Source organism: Nothoprocta perdicaria, unplaced genomic scaffold, assembly GCF_003342845.1.
Source record: "Nothoprocta perdicaria isolate Ctin4 unplaced genomic scaffold, notPer1 scaffold_224, whole genome shotgun sequence".
Taxonomy (NCBI): Eukaryota; Metazoa; Chordata; class Aves; order Tinamiformes; family Tinamidae; genus Nothoprocta; species Nothoprocta perdicaria.
In genome coordinates this window covers 159636-175470 of record NW_020455437.1, presented here as the reverse complement: position 1 = coordinate 175470, position 15835 = coordinate 159636, and the positions used below count along the sequence as shown (strand labels likewise).

Here is a 15835-nt window from a genome sequence, read left to right as displayed (position 1 = left end):
GCAATTACATGAAAAAAACACATGCAAGATTGTTGCAGGGAGTCCAGGTGGACAATTATGACAAAGTCCTTAAGCAGCTCATCTCTCTTGCAGGCAGTTCAGTGTATTTATTAGATGATGTGGGTGTTTTACAGCTAATTGCAATATTACTCAAACACCAAGCTCAGTCTTGATATACTGTCTCTCTACAGGCATGGTCCCTATGAGGCAAAATGAGATTTGCACTGTCCCTCCAGATCTGTCAAAGCAAGCTTAGCGCTTACGTCTCACTCTTTCAGTGAAATAGCATCTATTTTAAATCACTTKAGGATGAGTCCGCTGCCCTGTGAATCTTAAACTGAACTAAACGTTATCATTGTTTGCTTTTTGAGGATTAGATTTGGGGATGGGAGGCTGTCATGTAACTTAGCCCGAAGCTCTGCATTTGGCCAACTAAAACATAGCAAAGTAAAATGGCCAATAAATCAGTCAGATGGCAGTCGAAYGGGGAGCAGTGAAGTTATGCTCTCTGTCCAAAATCATGTGTGCAAGTGGGCAGGCAAGACCCCATCCTGCCCGCTAAGAGGGTCAACATATTCCACATGCCAGACAGCCTTCTCCCTCATCATGAGGATCCAGAATCTCTCCYGTCTTCTCAAACCGTCCCCACTGTAGCATTGCTGGGAGGCATATCTCTCCATGGCTGTAGAGCCCTAAGCTCCTCAGTGGAGTTTCTTGGGCTTTACTGACGTGCCAGATGAAAACCCCTAAACTATCTCCATGCAGGTTGCCCCCATGGAGGCTGAAGTCAGCTCTCAAAGCGGCAGGTCCATTTCTCAGGGCTCAAGTCATAGCTCATCCATGGGGTGAAGCAGCCATCAGCAGTGGAGGGAGAGGACCATAGAGATGTGAGTGGGCACTGCACAACAGCCCCATGTGCTCAGCAAAATGTTTCTGGAGCACTTGCATGGGTTTCTTCACATGCAATATATAGCTGTGTTGAAGRCCTGCACTGGCGCTTCTGAAACAGTCTTATATAAAAATGAAGGAGAAAGTATTATCACTATATTCAATTTTATTCCTAAAAAACACTCTCAGCCATGACTGAGTTTTGGTGCCAGAAGAGAAAGCCAAGTGGATAGTGAATAGTATTAGCTTGTCAGTGCATATGTACTGTATCCAGTCTGAACTGATAAGAAAAGAAATGCAGTGCCAGAAAACTTACACAAAGGACATGCAGGACGACAGCTCCATGCCTCCTGTCTTCATTCGTAAAGATGTCATTGGGGAATTCATGGAGAGCTGCAGAAAGGGGAAAAAAAAAAGCCCAGATGCTTAATCAAGTGACTCAAAACTGCTACATACACCGTTAAACAACATAAATGCACCTAAGCCTCTCTGCAGGGTGGCAATCTTAGAACAACCACGACTATGGCACCCTGTGCCATAAGGGTGCTCTCCTTCCTTACCGTGTTCATTTAGCTTTATGTGTCCTCTGCTATACATGCCTTTCTGCGAATATTTACTGTGCAATTTGCTTCCATGGCAACTGTAGCATTAGATATCATGAAAACACTGTGGAGATTGCAGATAAACTCCACACCAGCAGCATTACGCCCTCCTGGAGCAGCATTATGCCCTCCTGGAAGCATTCAGAGGGAAAAACTGCATTTCAGAAGTAGCCCTATCAGGTCACACTTRCCAAGCACAGCCAACTTAGAGCTCTGCATCTACATTTGCATGGGGTTCCAATCTCTTCCAATTTCTTCCTTGTGAAAATGGCCATGTCAGAACTGCTGCATACATGTTGAGGAACAAAAATCAAAAAGGCTCAAGGATTACTGGATACGACCTGAGTAATACCTGTGCTTTGTCCCTCTTTTGGTTTGTATGAGCAAGCCATGCATTTCAATCTATGCATTCTCTATTCCCTGTACTGGGAAGCTCCCCAAAGTACTGTGCAGTGTCCTCTCCTCCATCCTGGTGTACATCAGAAATGGCCTGAGCATCTGCAGGAGTGAAAATTGAGAAAAGCAGATTGCATCTCACATGTACCATCACTCTCCTCCTTCAGCACTGGGCAACAGTGACACTGGTCTGTGGACTGGGACAAGCAAGCAAGGACATGAAAAAACTTGCCTGGGGTGATAGCGCTCCTGTGGCTCAGACAAGGAGGTCTAGGGGAAAAGATCTAGGAGTCTAAATATAGCTTGGCCACGGAGGAGCCCATGAGTTAGGGGACGATGGCTCTCATGAGCAGAAACCTCTCAGGCTCAAGCTTCTGCAGAAAGGTGAAAGAAACCATCTTCCCTGGTGGCAGACTTTTCTACCTGACTGAAGATGATGATGCTGATGAGAATCACCGAAAGACTAAGTTGTTTAATCCATCCTGTCCTCAAACAGTTGTTTAATCCATCCTGTCCCAAGATAGGGGCAGTAAAACTGGTGTAATTCCTAGCAAGTACCTGGAAAATAAGTTCTCCGGGATGGAGATCTTGCATATGTTAGTATGTCACTATCAGAGCAGTTAGGAAACTCTTTCTAAGTTGTAGGAAGCAAAGTTTGGGTGAAGTAGCTATTCCCAGTGGCCATGACAACAGGAAAGAGCTCCCATTTTCCCCTCCTTCTTTTATGGTGCCCAACCAAAGATCTTCRATTAGTCTGGTTAAGACAGCCAAGCCTCCGTCACTCATTTCCAGAGACAGATCCTCTATAAGGCAGCAGCTCTTATCCATGAAAATGAAATTGCCCATGTATTGAATTACTCTACTGCATGGCCTGTATATACATGCTTCCAATAGTTGTCCCCTGCAACAAACTCAAAGGCAAAGTCATTACTGAACTGAATGAAGGATATAAATGTTTACTCAGTGGTAATGCTGGAGGATTCAGGCAAACTTCATGGTCTAATCAGTTTTGGAAAAAGCATCTCTTGGTAGAATTGAACCATGAAGAAATTTTATACAGAATCATAATTATTTTGAGTAATAATAATGAATAATGATAATAATGAATAATAATAMTATAGAGCAGGAAAAAGAAACAGATCACAATAAAAATGTCTGCTGTGAGAATAAGTGGGCCCAGTTTCTGACCTCACTTATTTCCACAGTAAATTTGGAAATTCCCTGGGCCCTAAAACAATGTCCCTGCTGTCATTGCTTGCCCCCTGGTAGCCACGCTCCGTGCAGGGAGGATCAAGATGCAACCTATGGAGTCAGAAGGTGACCTGCTATACATGACATCTCCTCCCCAATTCCTTCCACATTTTGCAATAAGGAAGCCTTGCAAACAAGCAGCAGCACTTTCACTAAACAGCACCTCCGAAAATGGCAGAATTCATTGAATTCCCGGGCTAGGTGGCCATTATTATGGCCATTATTACCATGAGGTCAACTGCCTAATTCTGCCAGTCATCTGAGTAATCAGAGAGAAGAAAGGAAATTTTGGAAGTTGCAAGGAGAGCTGATGAAAGTAAATCCCTACTTYTGTGGTTGTTCATTCACACTTCTGCTCCCTTCCTCCATGCAGCACTGAAAAGCACACGCTCCAGAACGACAGGCTCGTGCCTAGGTGACGTTTACAGTCTGCCCTGGCTGCATCAACTAGTTTCAGTCTCAAGTTCTACTGCAGTCCAATAAACTCCCAAGCCTTGCAAATGACACACGCTAACAAGCATCTCCGAAACCCGATAGCTAAATGAGTCCTTCCAAAATAAAACCCTTGGCAGTTCAGCTTGTTCAATTTACCTTCATTAAGAGCAGTGCATTTCTCTGAGGTTTGCAATTTTATTTCCAACGTCGGGCAATCAGGGCTGCAGAGCTGAAAGGCTCACGCAGTGGAGTTGAATAACTTTGGCTGCAAATATGGTTTTCCTGGTCATTTAAAGGCAAATTACTTTCATTTACTCAAGAGCTTTGTTACTGCTCTATATGTTAATTGGATTATAACATCAACTGAAAAGCAAGTGTTAAGATGATGTTCTGGTATGCCAAGTGTCTTGCAGTACTTCCAGATTTGAATTGCTCAATAACAACTAAAATGATGTTTTTCCCCTAATGGTCAGCTCTGCTCACACAGCTTGGAGTTGGAAAAATCACAGCATGTTTTTCCTGGCTTTCACGTCATTATCATTAATAAAGCTTCAGCAATTGGAATTTAATTAGCAATCCCATAAATGATGAAATGGAAAAATAACCTAGCTTGTTCCCACAGCTCTGATGTCTCTGAAGCAACAACTGAGCACAACATAGTAGCATTCCAGGTTGTTACCCAGACTGTGGATCTGCAGAGGAAAACATTTTCATAAACAGTCTTCTGACCAAACGCTCTGCTTAATACTTTTAATTGTGGTCTTATGTGCTGGAAAATGTTATGGGTCTTGACAAACGAGTGGGAGCTACTAGAAAAGTATCAAGGGCATCGCTAATATTAATCCTCTTAGCAGGCAGCAGGTTGGATCTGGGGGACCAACACAAAGACCAGAGTTAGAGATGATAAAAACACAATGCCTTTATCAAGAGTCAAGGAGACTGAAGTGCATCTAAGGTAAAAACATGCAGAAAAAAATGTAAAAATAGAAAAAGCTCATAGCTGCTGGGATGAGATGGGGGATCCAGGCCATCATGCATCATGCCTTCATGCATCGCAAGAACATCTAATTCTCTCCCAAGCTCAGCTTCTGTTATAACAAAATGCACCTTCTTACATGAGAAAATCTTCGGCATCCATCATTGGCTTCTCCATGGGCTGCCTGAGAGCCAAGGCTTTTATGGCTTATATTTGAACGCATTCAATTATGGGCTAATGTATGCAAATTTGTAATTCCCTGCATTTTTATTAGCTGCATCAGGTGCAGATGAGCACGGAGAAGAGCTCTGCAAAATACAGGAGCGCCTTTCTGTAGAAAAATAAAGGGTTCTGCTCCAACAGCACTCCAGCAACAGCTGCCCTATTTAGCTAGCATAAAAGCTCATGCAGTTTGCTACCTCACTTAAAAGAGAGCTCAGTTCTGGGTCGAAAATAGGGGAGATATTGTCAAGTTTATTTTGATGGTGCCAGAAAAAAATAAACAAAAAACAAAACAAAACAAAACAAAACAAAACAAAACAAAACAAATAAAATAAAATAAAATAAAATAAAATAAAATAAAATAAAATAAAATAAAATAAAATAAATAAATTCTGTTCACAGAGCTAACCCCACAGAACTGAAGTGAATTATTTCATTCACTCTTTTCCTGCAGATCCTGTAGGTGTTTGGCTTGCAAGCCAGAGCAGGACAAGAACTTTACAAACATCTTCCACAGACGTTTTTGATGCAAGTGTTAGATACCACGTTCCTTGATGAGGGCAGGTCCTCACGCTGGCAGCAGCCTGGCATTGATTGCGTTGCTAATCATGTATCTCCACCAGGAAGGGGAAGGCAGCTCATTTGAGGCTGCAGAAGATGCAGAGGGCAAAGTGTGAGAGCACTTTGGGGCCATCATGCTACAACCCCAAAAGCTACAACCCCTAAAGCTCCTAAAACCTCCATTTAGGGGCATGCTTTATTTAACGACATGCATTACTTCTCCTGACATCACCATAAGAAAATAATGGGCTGAAGTCACTTTTCCCAAATTAAGATGCTTCCCCAATTCTGGACCAAGAACTTAATATCACTGGAAGACGCAACATTCCCACGGTATGATGCCTTCCCATGAACAGACAGAGACATCAGTTTAAGCACGAGCCATTTTTCCTAATGCAAATGCCACATTTATTTTCCATGAAGAAACATATTTCTCTCTTTCTTTGCTTCTGCTGCATGCACTATATATCAGACAATAAAAGGTCCCCTCTTCACAGAAAGGGGTAGATCAAGATTTCTATTTCACAGCTTAAATAAGAGACATAACGTCTCCCTGGTCACATCTTGGTTAAATGAAAGAAAGAGGGGAGAAGCAGGTGGTTGAGGAGACCTGTGGGCTCCTGAAGCCTGGGTGGCCGAACTGAATTGCGGAGGCTCAGCTTAGCTCAACTCAGCTCAGCTCACTCAAAGCCCTATCTAACCCTAAACCAGCTCCATCTGGCTTTGCCAAAGGCTGCTGGTTCCCAAAGTGGTCCAAGTGGTGGAAGATGCTTCCTCTGCACTGCACAGCAGCCMTGACATTTTTCACTGGCAGGCAGATGACTTTTGTTTCCTCCCCGTGCCCCCACATGTCTGCAGATCCTGTGCTTGGCTGGCTACACGTTCTGAAGAGGGGAGTTGGACTGGAGTTGAGCAGGGAGGGAAACAAGGAAGAGTTGCGCATGACGAAAGGTTTCCATCAGCCTTGCCAGCCAAACACAGCGCTTCAAAGAAAATAATGCAGTCCTTAAGACTGCCTCTCACTTGTGTCCGAACCCGTCTTGAACAGCATCCAACACACAGTGCTCCCCAGGTCACTCTTCTTCCACCAAGAGTTTCGTATCACAGATCCAAAAACCAGAGATGAGAAAATGACCCTTGATTTTTTTCCATGACACTATCACAAGCCTTTGGTCACTCTGCTGATGGAAAACATGTGGCTTCTTGATGGAAAATAGCCCAATCTCAGGGCCAGATTCACACCCCGCATGAGGAAGCTTGCCATCATTCAAAGTCAGGCTCCTTTTTTTGCCTCTGTCTCCCCAGAGGAGTAACTCAACCCTCCTGGAATTTGAGCCAACCCACATAGGTGCCCCCAACCTTCTTGGCCATTGCTCTTCTACTTCCTCATGAGCAACTCTCATGTTTCCAACCAACAAATCAGTCTAAAACTGATTACCATTCAATTAACTCAGTGGTCTTTTAATGATYTATTTACTTTAATGAATGAGAGTAATAAACAATTTTCCCGGATAAGCCTCTCAAAACATCCCCTCCCAATAGGGCCCATTTCTGCTTTACTAAGAACACATCCTCTGAAAGCCACAGCTCATCATCCTTGCCAGGTAGAAGAAGCAGGATCTGATGGTGTATGAAGCCTGACCAGATGGAGATGCTCCATCCCGAGCAGGGAAGACTCGCAATGCTACCTTGAGGCTGAGTTTGCTAAACTGTATCTTGGATTGTATGCACAATCCTTTAGACATAACTGCTGACCAAGTTTGAGGCTAAGATTGCATCCAGTTGGCCCTCAGACACATTTGAGGAGTTTGGAAAGAAAGGGGATCTACTCTGAACCTCATGACTCAATGGGAGGGTCTCCTCTACACTTTCATCTGATCCTGTCCTCCACACAGTAAATAACTGGATGAACCCAGCCATCAACCCTTGTTAAATCACTGTCTTATTTACGATTGAACTCTGTTAAACCACTATCTTACCTCAATAAAAGATCCCGCTACTCCTCTCTTCTGAGTGAAGTGTGTCGCTCCTCACTCATCTGTGACACCACCTACGCAAACAGCCCTCATGGAATCTGGTGTGGAGCTAGATGGAATTACATGCTTAGTCTGGGCTTCACCCTCTAACCCAAGCAATGCCATTAATTAAAAGATCCTCAGCATTTATGCATATGAATATCTGGATAGAAACTTGCTAAAGAGCAGGATAAACTCACTGCTTCCAAGTGCAGGATGTTGCTTATATAGCGGCTGCAGGGTACCTGCAGACATATCTGTTCATGCTGTTCAACACCAGGGCTTCTATTAAGGAAAAATCGATTTGTCTGTCAGTATCAGCCACCTTCAAGGACAGAAGTGTGTGTCTGCATATCCCTTCGTTGGATCGGAGTTGTTCAAACCCTTGAAAGCCCTTGGACGATAAGAGTAAAAGCTGAATTAAAAGAATCCTCTCACTGGCTTTGGTGGGTCTAGAATTTCATTTTTGCTGAGCTATTTGATTTACACATACATATGCTAACTAGTTTTCCAAAATTTAAAATCAAAATACTTTATTAAGTCACCATGAAAAATTAAATAATACTGCTGAATAATTCAAGTCAGGCGTATACTTTTTCACTTTATCCTGTTAATACAGTATAGCATAAATCAATATTGCATCTATCAAATACAACCGATGGCTGCAAARCTATACACTGAAGACGAGGCAGAATTAAGGCCTTAATTTGGCACTCCTGTAGATCAACATTGTGAAATAGCTATGCCAGTATTCTCCTCCCTCAGCCTTTTGCCTCTTGCACCAAACCAGATATATTTACCTGTCTTGCTCTTCCACTTCCATATGCTGACAGTCTTTGAAAAGGGGTGTTTCACCTCAGAATTACAGAATGCTTAAGGTTGGAAGGGACATCTAGAGATCATCTAGTCCAACCTTCCTGCTCAAGCAGGGACATTCAGAGCACGTGGCACAGGGTGGCATCCAGGCGGGTTTGGAAGACCTCCAGAGAAGGATTCTCCACAGCCTCCCTGGTTGAGCCTGTTCCAGGGCTCKGTCAGGAAAGAAGTTCCTCCTCACATGGAGATGGAACTGGCTGTGTTGCAGTTTGCACCCATTACCCCTCGTCCTGTCACTGACCACCACTGAGAAGAGCTTGGCCCCTTCCTCCCTACACTCTCCCTTCATGAACTTATACATGTTAATCATATCCCCATATCACCTCCTTGAGAGCTTTAGCAAGGGGGCATAATGCTGCCTTCGTTCTGCCTTCTCACACACAGACCCATCCCCTTGCACCAGCATTGCAGGAGACACAGCTGGGTTGTTTATACCCATTTCACATTTGGGGAAAAAAAAACAACATAAAGGTGAAARTCAAAGGGATCTGCAAATTGCTAAGATCCAAGAGCATCTTGTTCCCACTAGAAGAATATATAATGAAGTATACGAATATATATGATTTTCTAAGCTCAAAGGCAGTTCTCAGGGATGTCTGAATGCCCAGGACTGAGTCTGTGACTCAAACACACCAAAGAGAACAGCACAACACAAAAGAGCCCCTCTGAAAACTACCGAGGCACTGTTGTGTCCTTTTATGAGACATACCCACGTGTTGGCCAGAAGAGGAAGAAAAGGTACCTCTGAGGGTCCAGCTCTTCTCATCCCAAGCCCAACCACCCTCTGGTTCTCTCCCAGCCACTGCAACTTGTGGAGCGGGATCCCAACAAAAAAACATGGGTGCTACTCTTACGTTCACATAGCAGAGGGTCTGCTCTGCACTCTGGCACTGAGTCAGGGGGCACAGACTGGAAACAAGTTTTTTTTTTTTTTGCTGTAACTATTGCCATTATACAGTCATTGGACACAAGAGGAGAAGTCCCACTCAGCCCAAGGCTGAAGTATGCCTAGGGCAGACTGCAGCTTCTGAAGGTGCTGCAAGGCCATCAGTGGAATGTTACAGCTTCTCGGAAGTACACACATTTGGACGCCCTTTCATAGAGATAGGTCTTTCATTTTCTAGAGCACTGAGGTGATGTTCTCTCTGCCAAAGCTATAGACACAAAAGACATGAAAAATACAGGACTGCTATAGATATTGCCACCCCTTTCCCCGAGAGTCTTGAGGGATGTGAAATTCAACCACTCAAACTAAAACCTGCACAGTCACAAGCAGCTGAGATCATGATCTTTGAGTGGAAGCAACAGGCTGCCTTCATAACCAGGAATGCCACCAGCCCTGCCTGGAATATATGAGCAGTGAATAGAAGACCCGTATAGGAGGATGTCAGACTGCAACAACTGCTCTGATGTACTCTGGCACAAGAAAACATCTTTTTGCTAGAACTAGTCTCAACTAGCCTCTTCCCACATGCAGCAAACAGAGAGGAAGCTAAAGGGCCTTAAATCGGTGTCAGAAGCCACCATCCTGAGCTCAGTATCAACCTGGCCTTCATTTTGCAAGGTACCATTTTGCTTGCTCCATGTCTCATGCACCCAACTGCAGCCAACAGCCACTTGCCAGGTGCTGCCCCAGGGCACCATGAACCCTGACCGGGCACTTCATCCAGGCATGGCACCAGAGGGACCTTGTAACAGCATTGTTTTTGGGATTGCTCTTGAAGGAAAGTGTCAGGAGCACTTAAAAATATTACAGGGTACGACAGGGACTGTGGTTTTTCCGTGGGCTCCCCACAAGGTGTGAAGTTGCAGCCAGGTTAATTTCCATCCACAGATGAAACTTTATTCCCTACCTGTATCAAACTTGTGCATAGAGTATCATGTTGCAAGAACGAAGAACAGCTCTGAACAGAGCTGGGCTCCTATGGGGCTCTGCATGCAGTCTGTGTTTACAACCTACAAGCATCACGTAGGCAGCAGAGTGAATAACTGAAGAGCTGAGTACACAAATACCAGTGTCTCAAAAACACTTGCCTAAAACATGAGAGAGAGAGATGCTGAAGGCATAAAAGCAGAGGGAAAGGAGGATGATGATAGGCACTCAGAATATTTGAAAAATCAGAGTATTGGAAAATCAGTGACAAAAAGTGCTATCAAAACACATAGCATTTGACAACTTGACAACCGCAGTTCCTTGGTTTGAATAGTTAGGTGACAATCACAGTTTTAATAACCACATTTTTTTTTAAAGTTTATTCATGGTTCTCATGGGAAATGGAAAGTCGGAAAGGCTGAAATGCTACCTTCCCAATCAAAAGCCAAAAGGCTAAGAAATGAGAATTTTATATTTTAAGATACCTCTGCATCAGGCCTTGAGTAAGATGATGAATTCAACACTGTCTTTCCATCAAACAAAACAACAGCATATGTCGAACCAAAACGGGTGTCAAAAATATGGTCATCAAGCTTTCTCCCTAGGGATCTTTCCTGTCCTCACAGTTTTGCTGACTTCGTTGCTTTCCCAATGTGATACACCAAGGGCCTCCAAGCTGAGGATTTTTTCCAGCACTGGAGACACTATGGGCAACTTCTAAAAGAACTGGGGGAGATCTAGAATCCGTCTCTTCATGTCATAATTGAAAATGTGCTTGCCTTACTCCTTGCCTGGCATGTCAGGACAGCATTTATCATTGGTGATTTCCAGGCATGACCAAGGTCTGATTGATCACAACCACTGTTCGGTCCTGAGAGGCTCCTTTCTCTACAGCCAGGCCAAGCAGCAGCCACGAGATGACTCATATCCTCCTAGGGCTCATACAGGAGCAGGTGATCACGACTGTGGTGTCACTGGAACAGGTATGTAAATTCATCAAATGCAGCAACATCTAAAAAAAACTTCATGCATTACAATGACATTGTGGGGAGCTCCCTGGGTATGATTCTGTGGTGAGGACAGAAAGTATTTCCTGTCAGTAGGGGCTGAGGAGCTGCTTGAAGCAGCATTTGGTTGCCCTGGAATAAGGCATGGAGGATCAACGGCCCTTTTAAGGCTGGTTTCTCTGCCTGCACTAACAGCCAGGACAGATGCATAGGTGACTACGGACAAATCCAGAAAGCCAYTGGCATGACACCTATGGTACATGTTTTAGGAGAACTTGAATGCGGGTCTTCATGGCAGGCGCAAGACATCCCTTGCACACATTGACTCACCAGAACGCCAGAACTGGCAGCTCTGCTGCGAGAAAGGTGAAGATCTCAGTGGTGGGTCTGGAAAAAGCTCAGGCATTCAGACATAGAAATGGTCCATCCAAAAGGAGGGTGTATTAGATGAGGTTCTACCATTGAGATGTCTGTGGGCCAGCTGGACTGTGCTGTTTCATGCAGATGCATTCCCTTGGGTCTTGGCACAACGTGGCCATCCTTGCAGCATTTCTTCAGCAAGTTGACAGTCAGATTAAAAAACAAGATTAAACTGAGAGACTCAGACATCTTTGTGCTCTTTGCAATGCCAGGAAACCACACAAGTTTCTTGTTTCCTCTTTCATTAAATTTCATTTGTGAAGCTACCCTTGCTCTGAATGCTCAAGATTGTGGCTGGGCAACCTGCTACACTTCTCCTCAGCATTCACCATGCCCTGTGTTGGTTGAAGCACCTCTCTCTTGGTTGCATCTTGTATATGAGCAGAACAGCTCAGCACTAGGTGTGAGGTGCTGCTTCAGAATAGCAGCATAATCACATGAGGTATTCAGACTTTAGATCTCTAAGCTCTTTGATTGAACAAGGAGTGCTGGTATTTGACATTTAATCTCCTAGGAACAAGTCCTCCAGCTTTGCCTGTTTATTCTTGTGCCTTTTGCCAGCAGCTGACAAGCTCCTCTTTAAGAAAAGAAGAAAGAAAAGGCAGAATACCAGAAAGAGCTGGAAACTCTTTCAACTTTTTTCCTTGCTGCTGGTTCAGACTTTTCTAGAAGGAGTTCTGAGCACTGAAGTCTCAGCCTTGTCCTCCTTCGTTTGCATCTCAATAAGGAGATGCAACAGTGTCCGTCCAAAGATGCCTTTGCACAACCCTGAAGCATTTCTTTCTTTTCTTAGCCCTTGTTTACTCTTTCCTCTTCCAACAAAGTAAGCTTCTACAGTCAGTCAAACTCAGTACTGCTCAGTACTCAGACAACATTATTGAAGCCAACACAGTGGGCTTTCATGGAGAATAATTTGGTATCTGGAAGAGAAGAAAGGAATAAGACCAGCACTGATGACAGCGTAGGAACACATAAGCAGGTTTTGAGGATCTCAGAGAGGAGATGCCAAGTGAGGTCTGCTTGAAATGCTACCCATGATGGAGGTGGGAAACAGTTGTATTTCTGATGGAAACTTGAGCCACGTCTCCTCAGCGCTATGGTTCCACCAGGTCAGATGCCACCAAAAGAGATCTGTAAAGCCCAGATCTCACCAACTTCCTTGGCTGAATAGCTGGAGCTCTTAACTGTCCTCCACCAGTCTGCAACCCCACAAACCATCCAGCTGGACCAAGATGGGAACCCTATCCCTTGGCCCAACTTCTTCCCACCTCTGCTGCTCCTGCCATGCTGTCACCCTGAGAACATTCGTGCTTTAAACACAGGCGTTCTCGTTACTGCTTCTTTGATTTTGTCTTATAGCTAAATCCCCTCTCCCCATAATCCGCAGATGACAGACAGAAAACAAAACCATCCTTTATCCAAATAGCAGTGCAATCCCCAAGCCATCAAGAGGTTCCTGGGATTGGGGCCTTGGCAGCCCAAGTCCTGGGTGTCTAGGGGGTCCTACAGAAGACAGCTTTATACTGAACTCAGATTGAGATCTGCATATGGAAACATGGAAACATTTCTAATTTTGAGTCTAATTCACCTGTGGTTGATGCCATCCCATCATCTTTTTTTTTTTTTTTTTTTTTTTTTTTTTTTTTGAATTGCTAGAAGAACAGAGGAAGAAGCAAAACTGTGATTTTTACCTATGTGGTGCCAGGTGTGACTCTAATTACCACAAGGATAACAGACCCTGGTGTGGCCAGCCAAGGCTGTCCCCGGAGGCTCAAGCAGACCCTGTTTTGGGCTCCACCTGGTCCCCGGCTTCCCTGGGGGGGCCCAGGTTGCAGTGCTGCAGCCGCCACGGGCTCTGCCCTTCWCATGCCATCGTCTCAGGGATTTGGAGCCCACAAATGAATCTCAGCGTTTCAACTGTCCAGGCTCATCTGCGTTGCAACTCTAATACTCTTTAAGCTCCCACAAATTTCTAAATACTTAAAGCTATTACAATCTCTGTTATTTTACATTAGGCATCCCATTAACCATTTTCTTACTTTGGTGTAATCAGAGTTTGACATTATTTGGAGATTAAGTTTGGACAACAAGGCCAAATGGCCTTTCTTATGAGCAGACTAGCTCAGGGCAGGGGAGCCAGGACCCAAACCGTCTACAGAGAGAGGATGAAGCAGAGACAAGGGGTGGACACAACAGGCAACGGGGAGATGGCCATATACCAGCCAAGCAAAGGCTGACTCAGCAAAGCACTTCAACGTGCCTGACTTTAAGCAACCAAGCAGACCTGCTGACATCAGGGGAGCACAGATTTCCTTTAGGAAACACTACAGTGAGTGAATAAGACTCAGAAATCAGGCAGCCAGGAAAATGCCTGCTCTGTGTTGTTAACAACATGGTAGTTTGGGGTACCTTCCACAAACCAGAGTCTCTACTAAAAATCTAATCACTACTAAATCTACTAAAAAGCTAAGCAAGTCCTTCACAAAGCAGCAGCAAAGCAACACAAAAAGGTACATGACCAGCGTTATTAGCATATAGCTTCCCACGTTGCCAAATAAATACAGGGTGTGAATTCCTGAACCGGAACACACCTGGCTGGACACTTCTACGGAAAAGCTGATGTTCTCCCAACACCATTCCTGGGATCCCAGAGACCCAGGGATCATTATGCTGATGCTACATCCATGCCAAAGAAAATAAAAACAATTCGACTGAGATTCCAGAGTCGTCACTGGGATTTGGAAACACTCAGCTCACATGGTCATTGGAGTTTTGAAAATGTTGATCACCACCTTCACTCAGTAACTAAAAATACTCAAACTGGTACTAAAAATAAGCAGGCTCATAGAACCTCTTGGTTTAATCGTCAGTAACTCTTTAGTGTTGTATGAATAGAGGCTAAGGGCAGCCAGGGTAAGCACATGTCATGCAAATTCATGATCACTTGGCCACCTCAGTTTCTCAAGATGAGTATCAACATGAATAAGTGCATTGATTCAAATATAATGTGATTTTTATGACTAGGGGTCTAGGTGCCTGTTTTGAAAAAAAAGGGAAGGGGAAGGGAGAAAGCTGGCCCTCCAGATAGAGTGACACAAGGGGAGGTTCACCTTAGTGTCACCCTTAGTGTCTGCCTTGCACTTCATCCTTTATTAGTTCTCCCATCGGCTAACAGAGCTTGTCTTCCCCTCCCCACCACTCAGCTCTCTCTATTGCTCTTTTAACATCTTGTCTAGGGTATGGGATATACATGTGCAAATATGGTCATTTATTCCAATGGGTGCCAGAGGGTTGAGTCTCCTCTGACCACATTTGAACTGGCTCCTCTGCAGAGTAAATATTTGCAAAGTTGACATGTGAGTCCATCTTATGCAATAACCTTTTTAGAGCTGCTCCCTTCTACTTTGGCTGCTCTCTTGCTACACAGTTGGCATGCACAGGATGAATGGCTGGCTTTGCCAAGGATAGGACCCCAAAGCTTGTTCAGATTTTCCTTTAAATCTACATCTAGCACTATCATCAGCAAGATACTTAGCTTAGACTGGCTCATTTTAAGTAAATATATTTAGCAAATGGGACCGAGTTGCACATTTCAGACATCCATCTCTTTTGCTCTTTGCATATAAAACTGAGATTCAAAATTTCCATTCCAGGATTGCAAAGTGAAAACGATACACAGAACTAATGCAGCTATAAGAGAGAAATAGGAATAATCCTTCACTTCGAGAGATTAATGAATGTGCATTAAAAGGAAATTCCTGGGAAGGTAAATAAGCCTAACCAAAAAAAAAAAAAAAAAGAAAAAAGTGATAAAGGTGATTGCTGCAATCAGTCTTGCAATCCATGCCCAAATACTGGCAATATTGCTGAAATAAACCACCACTGAGGCTAGCCAACAAAAACCAATCTAAAAAGGGTTGGATTCCTCAAAAGTGTATTCACTAACATATAAGCAATATTTTCTAGGCATCCACACAGCCACCTTCACAAGTAACTCACTTCAGGCCTAAGATTCTTCTACAAATTGAAGCTAAAGTGTTAGCTCTGCCATTTCCTCCTTTTTCCTCTCGTCAGTTTTTAAAGCCTGACCACATTTCTTCCCTTTTCCATCTTCCTGATGATCCCATCATCCAAATCCTTGCTAACGGTTCTGAGACGCTTTGGTCCCATTCCCTTGGTATCACCTCATAAAGTTCACCAAGTCCAGGTTCCATTTGAAGGCTTCTAAATTATCTGATTACTTTGTCACTATTTTTCCTCTACCATTCTTTTTTCTTTTCTTTTCTCTTTTCTTTTCTTTTCTTTTCTTTTCT

At 43.9% G+C, this 15835-nt stretch overlaps 1 protein-coding gene across 2 annotated transcripts in view; it reads right to left on the bottom strand.

Annotated features, from left to right (window-relative positions):
• SLC24A3 (solute carrier family 24 member 3) overlaps nt 1–15835 on the bottom strand; it is a 117300-nt gene that overhangs the window by 49403 nt on the left and 52062 nt on the right. For both annotated transcript variants that reach the window (XM_026039236.1, XM_026039237.1), the window contains exon 2: nt 1205–1281. The gene's annotated coding sequence lies outside the window, so the exon portion shown is untranslated. The remainder of the gene's footprint in view (nt 1–1204; nt 1282–15835) is intronic.